Raw genomic sequence first — 19,718 nt, forward strand, 5'->3', positions numbered from 1 at the left:
ACTGAAGAGGTGACAGCTTAACCTAAAAACGTGGAGCACAGGGAACCCAGAGAGGGGCATAAAACTTAAACAGATTTGAATGACCAATGGGTATCCATACAAAGGAATGATAAAGACAGCAAATGCCCCCCTAAAAAATGGAGGGTGGAGGGTGCAAAATACACAAACAAGAGAATTATGCTTTTCTGCATCAGAGAAACCCACAATTCATGCTGCCAGGAGGAAGACAAATGGAAACCGATGCCAGAACCTAGGTTTAATTTTCTCTCAAATTAAAAAAAAAAAAAGAATTTTAAAAACATGTGTCATGCACTGTAGAGGCTGAGCCAAATATTCGTTTATTCATAATTTCATGTCCCTGATATCAGACACATGGAGGGGAAGCAGCTGAGGATAAAGCAAGAGGTGCCAGGATTCTGCAGGCAATTAGATGGCAAGTGTGGTGCCTCTTTTCTCCCAGTTCACAATTACAGAAATACCTCCTCCCTCCTTCCAGAGATGATTTGAATGAATGCAGAGGAAGGAAAACGAAATGACTCCCTCCATCAATACCCAAGGCAGGACTTACCAATAAAGAGTCTCTTAAAAAACCATTCTAAAATGCTCTTTTGACCTTTAGAAAATTGCCACTACAGAAAAGGGCACTGATTTCATGGGACCATAATTGATTGAAATGTCCTCTCATCTCTTAATTCATTGGTTGAGGAGTGCATAATGCCAATAAAATTAAGGTCACAGGGCTTGATCCTTCTTTAGACCAATTCTGTGGGTGAGTGTTTTTTCATTCTTGAGTATAATTCCTTTCTCTCAAAGCCCAATTCAAAAAAAAAAAAAAAAAAAAAGTCAAGTAAAAACAGCATTTGGAGCTCACTTCCTTTCCCCCCTAATTTTCCCTCCCTTTGCCTTTCCCCTGGCAATGCAAAGCACACACACACCACACACACACACACACACACACACACACAGAGTTGGCATTTTTCTTTTTGAAATAACATGGCTGGTACTATAGGATTTATGCAGGACTCTCTTCTCTTTAAGCAGAAAGAGAATGGAACAGCAGAAGTATTATTGTAATTGCATATTACTATGCACTTCTAACAGCAAAGAAACGGATTATAAGCTGCTGAAGCACATTCTAAAACTGACCCACAGACAGGGCAGCTCAGTGATGGAAGCAGCTGTCTGGAAACCTGGTCCCTGCTGTCAAATCTCACTCGAGTTAAAGCGGCCAGCCTCGTGGGCCAAAGTATCTCAAAGAAAGTAGAGAAAGGGATTAGCAGGAAAACTGCCCTGGATCTAGTTCTGACCCAGTGGCAGAAGAATCAGCTCCTCCCCCTGTATTCCCACAATGCTCCATATTTATTTTAATAGCATTTTTTTTTAACAACTTCCACTTATTACACTCTGTTGAGCTTGAAGCTTCATTTCCCTCTTATTCCACAGCCTGTGGCATGTCCAGGGCAGGGGCCTTCCTTAGAAAGAGGTGAGACCACACTGGGCTTGGAGGCCAGCAGGCAATGCCAGCAGCATCTTAGAGAGGGCCAGTGAGGGCAGGACAAGCCAGAAAGGGACTGCTCCTGCCGTCCTGTCAGGGGTTGGAGTGGAATTATGCCTGTTGGCCCTGGTTCAGCTATCTAGGTGGCCATGGTGGGGAGCGGGGGGCAGGGCTCATGGAGAAGCAGGCAGTGGAGGCAACAGAGCCGTGGGGAAAACTCTCTACTTGCCAGGAGCAAATGCCATCCCCTTCCCCCGTCAACAAGCATTTGCAGAGCCCTTAGCATGGATGGAGCATCCACTGGACAGAAACTCCTCTGGGTAGCAGCTCGTCCTCCATTAGACACCCTTCCTCAGTGACCTCATTGCATCAGCCCTAGCTTAGCCCTAACTCACCACCCAAGATTCCCAGTTATAACTGTCTAAGGATAAGCCCTGTGAGCCAGGGGCTGTATTTTATTCATTCTTCTGTGCCAACGATTTAGATGTTAAAAAAATGTAAGAGATGGTCATACAATAAACTCTAGTATCTCCACTGGGACACTCAGATGGCTAAAAGTTACTATGAAGGACATTAAGTAAAATTGAATTTTATTATCTCAAAAAAGGATTAGCATACAGGTGAAGGTACTGCCCCATATATGATTGAGCATGGTTTCCACGCAATGCTGCATTCCCCTGGGTAGCCCTGATTTCAGTGGTCGCTGGGCCTGGGAGAGGCCACGGGGTGGCAGTGTGGCTGGTGTTGTCAGCTGCTGAGTCTTAACAGTTCTCCTGCCCTCCTAGGTAGTGGGCATATATTTGCTCTGCTTCCACGAGGGGGAGCTTGTGTAAGAGTCAAGACAAAAAAGCACCCATCCATCAGGACAAAGATGGCTCTCACATACAGCTTTGCCAGTGCGCCGCTAGAATGAATACGCACCAACATCACTGTTTGTTAAGTTTTCTTAAACTACTCAAAATGCTTGACATACATTTATTCCTCCTGTATGCAAGATCCAGCAAGGCCTGACTGTGTTCCAAATATTATAAGTGCTTTCAGGAATTATATAAGGAGTTTAGATGAACAATATTATTATTCCACTTTACAGCCAAGGAAATTGATTAGAAAGGTTAAATTACTTGCCTAAATTCACCTAGACAGTAAATGATGGAGCCAGGATTCTACTCAAGACAGGCTGGCTTGAGAGCCCTCACTTAAAATCACTGTATTACCTTGCTGCTAATAAAATTACACCAAGCATACACCTGCTAATTCTAGAGCCCGAATCAGACACAGACCATCTAAAATGTGGGTTCATGGGCCCTGGTTTTGGGCTAATGGAGAGAGGAGCCTTGGGACCAACTAAAGCACTGAGCTGTCATGTTATCTGGTCTTTTCTCAAATCCCTTCCCTATCAGCACCCAACCTGAATAAATCTCCCATTCATCCTTGGTTCTACCATGGAAATCCATGCCTCCATAACAGCCCTCATTATAGCCTCTGTTCCCCTATGGTGCCTTTTGCACTGCTGGATATTTATTGTTTGGAGTGTGTGTTTATATCTCCCTCAGCATCTTACACTGTGCCCAGCACACAAAAGCTCCTCAATAAATGGGCTAAGAGATGATGGATAAATAAACATTAGAGTTGACACTCTGGCCATCTCAGCTCTTTTCAATCTAGAAAACACATCTGGAGTTTCTCTCTTTCTTTTTTTCTTTTTAGGGCCACACCTGCAGCATATGGAAGTTCCCAGGCTGGGGGTCAAGTCAGAGCTGCAGCTGCTGGCCACAGCACACAGCAATGCAGGATCCTTAACTCACTGAGCGAGGCCAGGAATTGAGTCTGCATTCTCATGGTTACTGGCCAGGTTCCTTACCTCTAAGCAACAATGGGAACTCCCTAAAGTCTCTTTTTTAATAAATAATAAGGTTTTAGAGGTATATATCCCCTCATTTAAACATACTAAGGCTCAATCTTCCTTTTCAGGAACTATATTTCTCGATCACAGTGGATTTGAAACATTTTTAGTCTGGGATTTTCCAAAGTCCTGGGTGAATCTCTACCAGAAAAGGAAGTGTTGAGAGAGACCGGGGAAAAGAAAGGCAAGAAGTAGGTAATCAAAGAAGGAGAGAAGGAACTGGCAGGAGAGAGAAATGTCAATGGCACGAGAATCTTTGGTTCCTACTGAAAAGGCTGAAATTTTGGTAACGCCTTTCCTCCAATTAATCTGGAAGTGGAACAGTGCTAATAGGGTGTGGAAGAGGAGGCACAAGATGCGCATGGAAGGTGGTTATGGAGAAGGTGGGAAGAGGGTGGGAAGGCTGGGCACTCACACCTGTCACCTCACACCCAGTGACAGGGGTGGTGGTAACCACAAAAGCAACCTGTGCTAATGAGCCCTGCTGCGTCATCTGCTCCCCGACTCCTGCCTGGGAACTCCCTGAAATTTCTATTTAAATTTCTATTTAAATTTCTATTTAAGAAACACCTTCTGTAAGTCACATAAAGCTAAGAAACCGGTCTTTTTTATCCCCCAAGACAGGATGCATAAGGCTAGGCACAATTAGAGCAGGGTGAGCATTTAGCCTACATTTCCCCCAAACAATTTTGATTTAAAATATTCTGTCCTATTGACCCCATAAGCACACTTAAACTTGTCAGTTCACGTGCCCATTTTTGGTTTGAGGGAAAACTACAGTCAACAACGAATCAGAGAAATAAGTGACTACAAAACATTTTGAGTCGGTTAGTTTCTCGCTCCAGATCATGTTCAATCCTCTACCAAATACTCCCCAGGGACTCTCCTTAGGTCCAAAAGAAAAATTTTAAAATCCTTGCCACACCCCTTAAGGATCTGCTATCTACTTCCACTACTGCTAAATCACTACCTTCCAGTCATACTGGCCTGCTTTCTAGTCTGTGAACATGCAAGCTTATTCCTGCCTCAGGGCCTTTGCACTTGCTCGTTCTCCTGCCTAGAAGGTTCTTCTATTTGAAGCTTTCCATGATGAGTTTCTTCTCATGGTTCTTCTCATGGATCTTGATTCAAATGTCAGGTTTTCAGGCAACCCTGCCTCAACTAGCAATACCCTGGCCTCCTCCAGGCACCTTCTTGGGTATGGCCCCTGACTATCACCTTCATGGCATTTATCACAACCTATAGTCATCTTATTTATATAGTTAGTTGTTAGTTATCTGTTTTCCCCATCAGGATGTAAGCTATAGCAAGGCAGGGTCCATGTCTGTCCAGTCCCTAAGATAGTATCCAGGACAAAACAGGTTCCTAAGAAACAAAGATATAAGGAGTAGGTATCTATTAAATATTTGCATGATAAATGACTAAACAAGGGTGTGTTTCTTTTCCTTTGTAATTAAACATAAGGTAAGCTACACAACATGCCTTAGAAATAAATAAGGAAGGTAGGTAACAGCCTAGCATGTGAATATCACCAACAAGCCCATCCTGTCTCTGCATCCTTTGCTCTTTTTTCTTCCCCCTTTTCCTCTTGTCTTTCCAGTGCCTCAATGTCTGAACTAAGAGCACCATTTCTAAAAGACATTTTTCAATCCACATATAGTTTGCTATACAATCTGTGGCTATATCCAAAGATTGGCTCTAAATGACTCTCTGTGGGGAATAGGATAAATCAGAGAAGAAAATCCTTTCAAAGATGCTCTTTGGTTCCATTTTTCTCTCTGCACATTTTCCTCTCTGCACAACACTCACACCCTACAGGCTGTATGAAAGTGGACAGGCTGCTCACACGGTTACATCCCCCTGCTCGGCCCTGACCATGTTAGGCTTATTTCTTTAGTCTGTAGTACTTTCTGACACTTACTGTGTGCAAAGTAGCTCACAGCCACTTTTATAAGCTGGAATAAGGTAGCTAGTTTTCTGCATTTATTTGAACTCTGATCTCCTCTGTCAACAAATGTAGAGCAGCACCTAAAGCAACACCAGTCTTTTATAAATTTTCACAAAATGAACCAATTAATAAGAGTTGTTGATAATGTAGAGTGACTAAATCCTTCATTTTTCACATTCTTGGGAAGGACTGAACTTGAAAGCCAGCTCTTCTAATTCCTGATATTTACTCACTTGAAAGAAAATCTACTGGATTCTTTCTGCATCCCAGGCCCTAGGCAAGGCACTGAGGATACAAAATCTAATGAGATACATAGCTTCATATCGTCAAGGATCTTGTAGGTCAAACCTATGACAACTGCACATGGAGACTGATGGAGACATGAGTAGGGAGCTGTGGAAATAGACCATCAGCTCCTGCCGGACATGGAAGCTCTGCACAGACAGGGACTTGTCCACTCTGCATCTCAGTGTCTAGGGCAGGGACTGGCACATTATATTCACTCAATAAAAACTTGATAAAGGAATGCATGAATAAACAAATGAATCTAAATCAGACTTGCTGTCAAATAAGATTTCTTGAGTCTTCTTGAGAAAGGATGACGTAAAAGAACATTCCAACTGCCTCTGCCCCTTGGGAAAGAAGGCATTTATTTACATACTCTTTAAATCATTTAAACTCTTTCAGAATTCTGTATGTATTGATGGTTGGGTCTAAGCTTTTCTCGCTGACCAATTGCATTTCAGAGACAGCTGAAATATTATTTGACATAAGAAAATGTGTTCCTGGAAAAAACCAAGAAAAGCTGTCATCAATTCTTTTCTTTCTGAATGCCACTTTTGAACTGAGAAGTGTTTTTTGAGTAACATATTTCGGACCTTGACTTCTCACTCATAAACCAATATTGTAAGGAGCTCTGGCTTTTGCAGTCATGCTTGTCAGTCAGTTGGTGTTGCTGACTGAGAGTTTCACAGGTTGAGGGTGGTCAGGCCTGCCCATGACTTCTTAAGAACTAAAAATAATTTTCTACATTGGTACAAAACTATGAAGGGCTTCCTAAGAACAAATTTGGGGGTACATTGAGCAGATACTGTATTACTCCTCCTCCTATTGAAGCAAATAAAACTGAGGCTCAGCCTGATTGATTGATTTGCTAAAGATCACAAAGTTAGATAGCAGAAGAGCCAGACCTTGATCTTAGGATTTGGCTCTAGGTCTAGTGCTCATTCTCCTGCCTTTGTTCCCTCCAAGGGAACAGCAAGACTGGGAGCACCAATGGAGCCACCAAAGACACAAAATAAACAAAAAAGTGCAGCATGAGCTCCTGTGGTGGAAAAATTGATGTAGTGGGGGTATTCTGGCCATCAGAGCAACCAGATGTATATGTGGCTTATGCATTAGTTAGAATAGGACAGGTGATGCTGCAGTAACAAATCACTCCACAGTTCAACAGCTTCAAATATAATTATTCTCACTCATGTACTTCATGTACAAAAGATGCACCCTATGTACAAAGGATGGTTATTGTAATATCTCAGAGACCTAGGCTAAGGGAGGGTTCACTTGTGCTTCCGTAATCTCAGAGGCAGGGAGAAGCATGTGGTTGGCTGTACAATGCCTCTATGGCTCCTGCCTAGAAGTGACGAATATCACTCCATTCCAATGTTATTGACTAAAGCAAGTCACATGGCCAAGACTGCCATCAATTCTCTCCCAGGGAAGAGCAATGAATCTCCTGAACAACAGTACCTTCGACCACAGCTGCCCCAGCAGCCTTTGTTATCTTTTAAAGCAATGACAGCTGTGGACAGCAGCTCTGCCAAACCAGCGCCTCTGAATCTAAAAGACAATCACTGATCTCTCACTTGACCAGGCTGTCAACACTCCGTGCTTCTGCCAGGGGATATCTTTGTGCGGGAATACGATCTCTTTGCTGCTGTCAGCGGCTCTGAGTTCTCTTTCCTATCCAAATGAGTTGCCTGGAATGGCTGGAATCAAAGTAGCTATGAAACATTTTCCACATAGCCGGCCACTAATCTAAGCTCTGTGAAAACAGAGCCCTTGTCTATTTTGCTCCTCAGTAGATATTCAGTAGAGTGTCTGACACATATAGTGATGATAATGGCTAACACAAGTGCTGGCCACTTTTTAAAGACTTTACCTGTATGAGTTCTTTAAATCCTCGCAACCCTAAGAAGAAGATACTGTTATTGTCCCCACTTTACAGATGAGGAAAAGGTGGCACAGGGAGGTTACATAACTTACTCAAGTTCCCTTAGCTATTGAGTAGTGATTTGAATCAAGAGACTACACACTTTTAACCCTAATATGTACAGTTGAAAACAATCAATTTTGACTATATAATTAATTCTTCATTTTAATCTGTGAATTTGGAGATAGTAGATTTAAAAGCATTTCATTGGCAATTCACCAGAAGGCACTACCTCGCTATTTTGGACCAAACGGTCTTTTTTAAAAAAAATTTTTTTGAAGTATAGTTGACTTACAATGTTGTGTTAGTTTCAGGAGTACACCAAAGTGAATCAGTTATATACATACATATATCCATTCTTTTTTTCCACATAGGTTTTTACAAACTATTGAGTAGATTTCCCTGTGCTATACAGTAGCTTCTTATAAATTATCTATTTTATAAGATATTTTATAAGATAGTAGTGTCCATAGTTCAGTCAAGTCTTTGCAATTAGACTTAGACTGTCAGAAACAATGTGGACCCCATAATCTTAATGGGCTAATAGTCATAACCATCAATTAATGGCGCAGGTAAAGGCTCAACTAAGCTATTTCGGGTATTATTTTGGCAATGTCTGTAATAAGAAGCCAGGCTTCTGAGAAAAGTGAAAGGTGATTCTTTGATCCCACACATGGAGAAGAGGGAACCAGGGGAAATGAGGGCTTCCCACCCCCACTCAGCAGTGGAACGCTCCGGCTTCATTCTGTGTGAAGGGTTCTGTTGTGACAAATGCTACAAAATAGAGCAGCCCACGCAAGTGTTACCATTTTCATTTTGGCTGGAGTTCTGCAGAGCTGGCTCTTGGAGGACAGATGGCAAGCTGTCACTTCAGCTGTCTTTTGGCTCACCTGCCTGCAGCCACACGAAACCTTCTATGTCCTAGGAAGGCATTTCCTGTCCCAGGTCAGATGTATACTCTCAGACACCTCGTCGCGTCTCCTAAATCTCTTAAAGTCTAAACAGTCAGGAAGTCTTCTAACATGGATCTTACCGCTGATACCCAAACAGAAGGGTTCTTCTAGTAACACTCGAATTACGTTCAAACACGATTCTGCCTGTACTCACTCACCAATATTTTTAGTTAACGTTCACATTCTGAAATGAAATCTTTCCTTGCCAACTTTACCGTCTCCTCTGAGACCTAAACAGATACAGGCATACCTTGGAGATATCGAAGGTTTAGTTTGAGACCCCCATGATAAACTGAGTACTGCAATAAAGAGAGTCACATGAATTTTTTTGGCTTCCCAGAGCAGACAGAAGTTATGGTTACACTACATTGTAGTCCATTAAATGCACAGCAGCATTATGTTAAAAAAAAACAAACAAACCAATGTACATAGTTCAATTAAAAATACTTTATTGCTAAAAAATGCTAACCATCATCTGAGCCTTCAGCAAGTTAGAATCTTTATTGCTGGTGGAGGGTTTGAAATACTGTGAGAATTACCAAAATGTGATGCAGAGATACAAAGTGAGCAAACGTTGCTGGAAAATTGGCGCCAAAGGACTTGCTCAATGCAGAGTTGCCACCAGCCTTCAATTTGTAAAAAAAAAAAAACAAAAACAAAAACAAAAAAAACCCCAGTATCTGCGAAGTGCAATAAAGCAAGGCGTGATAAAACCAGGCATGCCAGTATAACCTTATCTTACCAAATTTGTTACTGCCAATGCCTGGATTAGAATAACAGAGCAGAATTTCTTGTTCACTACAGCAACACTATCTATCTAAGTCACGGCAATGCAGCTCTCCCATGTGCTGGAAGCTCTGTGATTCATCAATGAATTCATAAGCTCTTGCATTTCTGTAAGTAAGTCAGGGGTTGCAAACTCAAATGCCAACAGTGAGAAGCCAAATAATGTAACCTAGCAGATTGAGCAGGGCTTGAGAGTAGTGGTGCGAAATGGAGAATCGAGGCTCTATCTACAGGGCCAGTTGCCTGGAGCTCTGGCCAGTTATTGACATGTGGGAAAGCATGCTCTATGCCACCAGATCTGATGTTTTAAGAGAAGTTCAGAATTTGGATGTTTAAATAATGCGAGAATCTCTGATGTTTAAGTGTTATCGCACATTTAAAAATATTATGGAGAAAGGGCATTCCAGGCAGAGAAAACTTGAGAGAATGTGGAACCTTTAAAGAAACTCAAGTAATTCAATGTACTAAGGTGGAATGCACAGTGGGCTATAGTGGGAAACAGGGCTAGAAAGTCACTTGGAATTTATTCTGTAGGCGATGACAGTCCATTGCAGGATATTTGCAGTTCTCTGACACAGTTAGATTCACATGAGCCTCTGAGCGGTTAAGAGGATGGGCCAAGGAGGAGAAACCTGGGGTCAGGAGAGGAGTCAGGAAGATGCCACAGCAGTTATGGGGGACACGCAGAGGACATATGGACCTAAGTGATCACAGGAAGAGAAGAAGCAGGACATGGTGATGGGGTCAAAGTGGTAACGAGGGAGAAGGGAGTAAGACGATGCCTCTCAGATTTCTAAGTTGGAAAAGGGAGTGGTGAGTGACTCCCGTCATGCACTGGGGCTGGAAATGCAGGGACAGAAGTAGGCAAGCTGGATTCGTGGTGGGGAAGCAGAGGGGATAAGTTCAGCTTTTGAGAAGTTTTGCATGCTGTGCTGTGTGACATGCAGGTGACCTGGAGACAATCTGGGGGAAGACATCAGTGTAAAGACAGTGTGTGAAGTCCTGGGAGCAGACGGCAAGGCAAGAAACAGCCTGGGAACCCGGAGCTGGAGAAAAACAGCTTTTAGGGGAGGAGTAGAGGGTGATGACTAGTGGGGTTAATGAAGGCAGTACACTCACTTCCATCACGCGACCCTTCAGAGAACTGAATACCACGAAAACCCTCGATGGGAAGGAGAAAGCAATTCCCGTCCCTACACACTGCAGCGGTTTGGTCATCTAGGCTGACAAGTGGCAAGTTCACTTTGCCTGTGGCAATCCCACGAAAGACCCTTGATGGAATTAAATGTGACATCTAAAGTGGTCCCTGAAAAGGCCCTGGGTGGCACAGATCGAATACACTGAAGAAGCTCTCCTGGGCTGTCCATTTCCTCCCATGCAATTCTTTTTCAAACAGCCACCGAAGCTATGCATTTTATCCCACTTGGAAAAGGGCACACAATGAATTTTGGCCTGACTCCATCAGCAGGCTTTCTAGAGATTCAGGCATTATTGATTTCTGAATCTGCACGGGCTCACTGTGGAGAACAGAAACCTTGCCTTCTGCTACAGATAGCAGCCTCACGGCGACTGAGCTAAAGGGAACTGTAAAATACCTGGCACTGGGGCACCAGACACCCTTGCCGTAACTGTGGGACGCTGGTAGTAACAGAACAGCTTGGTGGCCTTTAGAAGGTGGTCATCACTTTTGAAACCTATTTCTAAAGAAAATATCTTTATGCTTATGTGATCTTTTAAATTTTTTAAACTCAATTTTATTTTTGTTTTATTTACTTATTTATTTATTTTTGTCTTTTTGCCATTTCTTGGGCCGCTCCTGTGGCATATGGAGGTTCCCATGCTAGGGGTCGAATCAGAGCTGTAGCCACAGGCCTACTGCCACAGCCACAGCAACGCAGGATCCGAGCCTCATCTGCAACCTACACCACAGCTCATGGCAACGCCAGATTCTTAACCCACTGAGCAAGGCCAGGGATTGAACCCGCAACCTCATGGTTCCTAGTCGGATTCGTTAACCACTGAGCCACGATGGGAACTCCAAAACTTGATTTTATTTTTAAATTTGTCTACTGTTCTACAGGGCTATGGGCTTTTGCTCCCTGTTTACAACGACAAGCTTATACAAGTGTGTAGCAAAGCCCCACTGAATGACAATGTTCTCTACCATCTTCCTCTGCATGTCCCCAAATCTCTCAGACCACCTAACTGAAAGGCTTTTTTGTTTGTTTTTTGGTTATTTTTGCCTTTTAGGGCCACACCCATAGCATGTGGAGGTTCCCAGGCTAGAGGTCCAAGCGGAGCTATAGCTGCCAGCCTATACCACAGCCACAGCAATGCAGGATCTGAGCCAGGTCTGTGACCTAGACCACAGCTCGCAGCAGTGCCAGATCCCCAACATACTGAGCGAGGTCAGGGATTGAACCCGTAACCTCATGGCTCCTAGTCAGATTCATTTCCACTGTACCACGATGGGAACTCCCTGAAAGTTTTGATATGTGAAAACGTCCCTTGTTCAATCTTTTCAACCGACAACATCACAGGGTCAGAGCAGAGTGCAAAATTAGCTCATTTCCTCAAATTAGTTTGGTGTTGGCACCTCGAAGAGAAATTATTTGAGTCATTCAAACCATGAGAACTCAAGTGATGAGAATGTAAGATTGATCAGAGCAAGGGTTTTCCTTTCTTTTATTAACTGCCATGTCTTCCATGGTTGGAATCATGCCTAGGACACAGCAGGTCTTAAAGATAAAATTGTTGACTAATAGAATGAAGTTATTCCCAGATAATCCTTAAGAGTAATCCTTTCAGAAAGATTATTTTGAAGGAAGAAAATCACATGGCTCTTCTAGGAGGCAGTGTTTGCCATTCTTTGCACAGGGCATCCATCCTAATCACTTGCTTTCCTGGATAGGAAATATTTTTTCTAGCATCTCTTACTGGAAGTAGTTGATGTTCCAAGTTAATTTACAGTCAAACATAGGTCTACAGTTAGCTGCAGGGAGGACTCAGTGGAAAGTGCACTGGCTTGTAGTCAAAGACAAGGCTGTCCCTGAGCTGCGCACCACTTTGGAGAGGCCGGCAAGAGACCCTTGGGTGAAGCCACTCACAGTAAACAAGCCAGAAACTGGAGTTCTGCCCACTGTGAGCAGGAGCACAAGTGAAGCTGTGTGAAGCCTCTTGCTCCAGGGGAGACTCTTAAAGGCCAGTGCTGTTTGCTTGTAGTGACTCCCCTCGCCCCTCAGTCCTTGGCCCAGCTTCCTGCTTCTCTTCTTGACTCAGTTAGGAAATCCTACTGTTTTCAGGTCCCTTTCATTCAGAAAAGTAGATTCTCAAGATAGGTCCAATTTATCTTCTAAAAACTTATCTGCAATTCTGACCAATGCTAGAACAAAAGCCAGTGACACTATTTTATTTCATATTTATAGAAGTGGCTTGGAACTCATTTTTTAAGCAACCTTCAAAAAACATTTTGGTGTTCAATAGAGTTCTTTACTACCAAAGAGCTTGCAATCTGTGAACTTCTGAAAGTCATGAAAGAGTTTTAAAATTCTCTTTCTACTCTTGTACACATATATGCATATATTTTTGTTTCCTCTGAGTTGATATGAAGTCATCTGGTATGTGGAATTTGTAGAGCTGGTTGACCAACTGACCAAATTTATTTCCTTAAAGCATTTTCCAAATTCAAGCAACTCTGTCAGTAAACAAACAAACAAACAAAGAAAAAGGTAAGAAGTAAGAAAAGGAGATGTATCTAAAAATGTAGGTCAGTCAGAAATCCCAGATACTGTGTTCTTCATTAAGTATCTATACTGGGTTCCAGTTCTGGCTTTCCAAGTGAAAATTTCCTCACTTCCTCAGATGTGGCTTTTGATTAGTAAAATGAAGGATGCTAGGCTATATAATCCCTAAGGGTTCTTCAATTTCTTATATTTCACATTGCTGAGGCCACTGGCTGCCTTCATAAGCACTAATCTGTCACGTTGACAGAAAATAAATATCCTTCATTTTGGTGGAATATGATGATTTCGCCATTACAACTTCAATTTATGTATTTCTTTTGCTGATTATTACAGAGAAAGCTATTGACCTGGAAATGTCTCTTCTTTACTTTGATCCTGGAGTCTGGACCTCATTGTCTCAGCCTTCTTATACAAAACAAACAAAAAATTTCAAAATGCCAACAAAGTATCTTAAAGATATCGAGAATAAGTAACCCCTTGAGGGTGGTATCCTCAGAGATTTATCCACACGACTGCTTATCCTACATTATGATGATGTGTTATTGTAAGTGAGGTTGCATACTGACTACTTAATATATAGATCTGGTCTCAAAGCTATCTAATTTGTTTAAGTAGAGTTGCTAACTATTTAGCACAAGCTTTATCTACTCCAAAGGTCAATAACACTAAAACAGAAAATGTGCTGATGTCATTCTTTCTTAATGCATTTTGGCAAAGGATAAAGCTCTTGGATGTTGTTTGCAGAAAAATGATTTGTGTCACACACTATTGGTTGGGATTATCTGGGAGTGGAAGAGAAGAACCTGGGCTCCAAATAATCCTGAGATCCCAGATGATTTCGTTGGCTGGGAAGGTGACCACTTAAATAAAGAATACAGGAGTGACAGGCAACCATAAACCAAAAATGGTATCTCAGGAACAGAGTGGAAAATGACTGTAAACTGGTAGCAAAGACTAGTAAAGCCGCAATGGGCAAATACAGATATAGAAGGAATATAAAGGGAACAAACAGGCAGCCAGAAATGAATCAAGACCATGCACATTACAGCAGGAATAAGGTGAGGATACACATATAACGGTCTGGAACAAGTCTGGTTTGACTGGTAGCAATTCCTCCAGCTCCCTACACAGAGATTGCTAATTATGCCCCCAATATCTAGACTCTCCATTTCCCTTAACTGATAGAATCCTCCAAATTTTAGCTGAACATGTGGCCACCTCTCTGCAGATCACATTCCCCAGCCTCTCTTAGAGCTTGGGATGGCCACGTAACTCAACTCTGGCTAATGAGATGTCAGCAAAAGCGAGTGTGAACCTTTCTGCAAACCTCTGAACAGAAGCTCTTTGCCCTCTGCTTCTTTTCCCCACTTATGGATGTAATTGCTCCGCTGTCAATGGACTTGGACTCCAATGGACCACAAAATATCACAATGCATAAAACAGGCTACAGCCAGGCTACACAGCCAGGCTTCCATGAACTGCCTGTGAATCAGCAGCAGAGCAAGATACAGTGCTTCAATATGCTACATGCCAAGAAGATGTAATTTCAAAGTTATTAATATGGCATGGGTAATTCAATTTCCTGTACAGATATCACACGGGTTCCCACATTTCTTAGTTGTCTCCATTTGCATCACAAACTGGATGCCCCTCTCTCTTTGGCCGGTTCTCTCAACCCTGACTAGGGTGATGTTCTAAAAGTGACCAGTAACTCTAGAACTTAAGTAACCAGTAACTCTTACATCCTGACTCCCCAACACTGAGTAACAGAGTCCATAGGAAATAGCTGAAAATTAGCACATAACTGCACAAAACAATTCGTAAGTTTGGGTAAAGTGAGAAAACCTTTGCCATGGAATTGAAAGCCTGCTGAAAAGAACGTAAGGAGAAAAGTGTACATGAATTCTTTTACACAATGCAATAATATTTTAAAATATTCAGTATGTTCCAAATGTTTCATTTAAGCTGAATAAAAGTAAAGACAACGTTCCTCCCAATTTAATAGAGATTTCTGATACCAGATTCTTATTCATTAATGCCATAGCATTAATTTTCACTATAAATTCAAAATCCAATTAACATTTTATTAGTGAGAGTGTATGTGTTAGCACACAGTACTTATAAAACAATTTACCGGAGTTCCTGTTGTGGCTCAGAGGAAATAAATCTGACTAGTACCCATGAGGACAAGGGTTCCATCCCTGGCCTCGCTCAGTGGGTTAAGGATCTGGTTTTGCCAGGAGCTGTGGTGTAGGTTACAGACGTGGCTCGGATCTGGCGTTGCTGTGGCTCTGGCGTAGGCCAGCAGCTATGGCTCCAATTTGCCCCCTCGCCTGGGAACCTCCATATGCCGTGGGGGCAGCCCTAAAAAGATTTAAAAAAAAATTACTTATACTCTAGGCATAAGCCTTTCTGCTAACATCCCCCATGGTGCTCTATTAGTATTAATATGACTAGTTTCCTCTATCAACACTCAAGTCTCAAATCTTCAAATTTAATTTTATAAGTTCTCAAAAAACCAAATACAATGTTAATATTTTCCCTGAAAGAACCTGGAACCAAATTTCTTTTTTTAAGCCCAATAAAGCAATTCCTTTGGGAATGAAGATATGCTATATTTATAAACAACTGCTACCACTTTTTCTGTAAAATGCAAATTGTGCTTTTAAAATATATTTTATCTTTTCCCCATAATTAACTATAAGCAACATAGCAGATTATAATGAGTACAACTGGATCCATAAAATCACTTAACTTCTCAAATACTGTGTTTTGGAAATCTTTGCCTAATGAAAACCTAAATATCTCTTTAATCTTGGGTTGTTCCCAGTATAGGGATTAGCTTGGCAGATGCTGACTGGATTTATTTATGGCATGTAAATTAGTTTCCTGTGGCAACTGTAACAAGGTGCCACAAACTTCGTGGCTTAACACAAGAGAATTCATTCTCATACAATTTTGGAGGCCAGAAATCTGAAATCCGAGTGTTAGTTTGACTACACTCCCTCCAAACGCTCCACGCAAGGATCCGTCCTTTGCCTCCTCCAGCTTCTCATAAATTCTTGACTTGAGGCCAGAACACTCTAATCTCCGCCTCTGTGGTCACACTGCCTACTTGTCTTCTGTCTGCCTCAAATCTACTTATGTCCTTCTCTTGTAAGGACACTTGTCAATGGATTAAGGCCCATCAGGATAGTCCAGGATCAGGTCAAGATCCTTGACTTAATCACATCTGAAAAGACCTCTTTTCTAAATAAGGTAACATTCACCAATCCCAGAGATTTGGGATTTTACTCTTTGGAGGGTCATTATTTAACCTATGACAGCATGATATTTAAAACTATTTTGCTTGAAATCTTCTAGTTCTTCTGCCTTATAAGTCCATTGTTCTCTCCGTTTATTTAAAGAACTAGAGCTAATTCTGGGAAAAAAAAATTTGTACATGTTCTCTACTTAAATATCTTAAGAAATCTGATCTGATCAAGTTTGGAAAATATATTTTACCCCAGGAGTTGAAGTAAATCACCCACAAAATTACAAAAAAAAAAAAAAAAAAGGGAGAGAGAGAAATACTTGGTGCTAAAAAAAAATGGCAATTATATAATTGACTTTGTTATACTGAGAGCGGAGGCTGGCAAAGAATAGTTATCAAAAAATAATGTTTGATTGTTGAATTAATGAGTACAAGGAATTAACTGACCTTTTACTTATTCTGCAGTCTCATTAGTAACTGTTAAGTCCTTATGCTATGCAATTATGATTCCTCTCATTCCTGAAATGTCGACTGTAAGCCAGAAAGTCTACAGAAGTCTTTATGGACTTGAACCACTCAAAGATATTTAACTTTCTCATGAAACATGTGAATGGTTAAAATTTACTGAGCATTTATTGTGTTCTAGGACTCTCTAGAGGTGAACACGAATGCCTAAAACAATAATATACGTGTCATATGCTCATAGACGCCCTCAAACATCTCGACCGTTAACGAACACCTCAACTGCTCATACAGTTGGGAGCAAAATATATGGAGCAGATCTCAAGGCCTGCTGAATGCTGGTGATAAGTGCATTAACTTCTAATAGATTTGTGTGATTCTGCACCAATTCACTGTCTGCTCACTAAAAGTCAGTCAATATGTTTCCAAACCTGTTTATGCCAATTGTATTTACTATTGCCATTGCTGTAACTTAGGAACTCTTATGTAGGATGATTAATACCAAAAACCCGACTGTTGCTATTTCACTAAAAACTAAGTTGAATCTTTCAAAGATTCAAGACACATATGCAGCTAAAAAGAATCCCTGCTGAATTAGGTATAGTCAGAGAATCATACTAGGCTAGGAAAATACACAAAATTCTAGAAGGATTCTGTACTTATATTGTGTCCTTTAGGTTCTCGCTCTATTTTTTTTTATTGAAGCATAGTTGATTTACAGCGATTCAGTTTTATATATACATATATGTCATATATATAAGTGTATATATTCTTTTTCAGATTCTTTTCCCTTAGAGGTTATTTATTACAAGATACTAAATATGGCACCCTATGCCATATACAGTAGGTCCTTGTTGGCGATCTATTTTATACATAGCATTGTGTATCTGTTAATTCCAAAGTCCCAATTTATTCTTCCTCTTCCCCTTTTTCCTTTGGAAACCACAATTTGTCTTATATATCTGTAGGTCTATTTTTGTTTCATAAGTTCATTCTTATAATTTTTTTAGATTCCAAATATAGGTGATCTCATATGGTATTTCTCTTTCTCTGACTTATTTCACTTAGTATGATCATCTCTAGGTCCACTCATGTTGCTGCAAATGGCATCATTTCATGCTTTTTTTATGGCTAATTTCCCATTGAATATATATGTAGCACATCTTTTTTATCAATTCATCTGTCAGCGGACATTCAGGTTTGCTTCTATGTCTTGGCTATTGTAAATAGTGCTGCAATGAACATTGCAGTGTATGTACTTTTTGAATTAGTTATCATCTTTTCCAGATATATGACCAGGAATGGGATTGCTGTATCATATGGCAACTGCTTTCAGTTTTTAAAGCAATATCAATACTGTTCTCCATAATGACTGAACCAATTTACATTCCCACCAACAATAGCATTGCTCCTTTTTCTTCATACCCTCTCCAGCATTTATTATTTGTTGACTTTCTGATGATGGCTATTCTGCCCTGAGTGAGATGGTACCTCACTGTAGTTTTAATTTGCATTTCTCTAATAATTAGTGGTAGGAGCATCTTTTCATGTGTTTTTTCACCATCTATCTGTTTTCTTTGGAGAAATGTCTATTTCGATCTTTTGTCAATTTTTTTGGGGGGCTGTTTGTTTTTCTGATATTGACCTGTATAAGTTGTTTGTATATTTTGGAAATTACTATTTGCAAAGATTTTTTCCCATTCTGTAGGCTGTCTTTTCATTTTGCTTATGGTTCCTTTTCTGGGTAAAGCTTTTAGGTTTAATCTGTCCATTTGTTTATTTTTGCTTTTGTTTCCATTACTCTAAGAGAGGATCCAAAAAAGCATTGCTGTGATTTATATCAGAATGTCCTATGTTTTTCTCTAGGAGTTTTATAGTATCCAGTCTTACATTTAAGTCTTTAATCAATTTTGAGTTTGTTTTTGTATATGGGGTTCTCATCCATTTTACAGAAATCAAAAGTGGAAATTATCTATGATAAAATTTGAGAATGTTTTTTATAAGAAACATAACATGGTACCCTAATCAGCGCACTCATAATCAAAAGTGGTCTAAGGTTCTATATCTGAAGTTAAATAAAATAAGACTAAAATATATGCCATTTTAATTATTCCCTATTGTACTTGAATAAATTAGAGTTAGCAAATCAATTATCAACTTCGATTACATTACATAAGAAGGTTCATATTATATTTAGACCTGATTTATATGATAGTTTTAGTTGATGTGAAGATTAATCATTCAAAAATTCTAACAGATTTCAATCGGATACTGTAAAAAGAGTAACCAGAAGACAAATATTTATGGAAAAAAAATCAATAGAGTTTATATGTACAATATATGCTAGCATTGTACAAGGTATGGTAGGAAAATACCAGAAGAATAAATCATGTTGCATGCTCTCAGGGAATTAGAATTTGGTTGAGGCTAAGACCACACCAATAACGTACACAAAGAACAATAATTATTACATAGAGGACAAAGGGTCTGAGGTATGTTCTTTAAGGTAAAATAATAAAGAGAACACAAAAGAGAAAACTTTTTGGGCTACTGGAATTGGACAACATTTCGAAATGGAAATTGGATCTGAACTGGAAAGTGAAGAAGGCAAGCTCAGGAAGTTAGGGAAGATAGCTGCAGAGAGACTGGATGAGCAATGGCAAAGAGGTAAAAGTGAGGCCAGTATATAAAAGAGAAGTGAGGGGATAGCTGACGTGAATGCAATTGGTTCAGGCTCTCATTAAACCTCTGAATCTTGAAAGCAGATCATGCAGGTGCCAGGTGTTCATTTCCTCCTCGTAGGGAGACTTCAGTGGGACGTGAGAGTTGAAGAAATACAGTAGTGGAAGGAGAAAGAAGCCTACAGGTGTGCACAGGAAATTTTCCCCCAAACACAAAGCTCATGATAAAAACAAGCCAAAATATTGGAGGCATTTATCTTGGTTAGAAAAACAAATCAAAGG

General features: G+C 40.6%; 1 protein-coding gene across 6 annotated transcripts in view; it reads right to left on the reverse strand.

Moving 5' to 3' along the window:
• Positions 1-19,718, reverse strand: part of PTPRR (protein tyrosine phosphatase receptor type R) — a 253,812-nt gene that overhangs the window by 168,845 nt on the left and 65,249 nt on the right. The gene's annotated exons all lie outside the window — the stretch shown is intronic.

The sequence above is a fragment of the Sus scrofa genome, chromosome 5 (assembly GCF_054392235.1).
Source record: "Sus scrofa isolate SSC_HxYL_T2T_F1_AM1 chromosome 5, Sscrofa_HxYL_maternal_Yorkshire_Landrace_v2.0, whole genome shotgun sequence".
In the NCBI taxonomy this organism is placed as follows: domain Eukaryota; kingdom Metazoa; phylum Chordata; class Mammalia; order Artiodactyla; family Suidae; genus Sus; species Sus scrofa.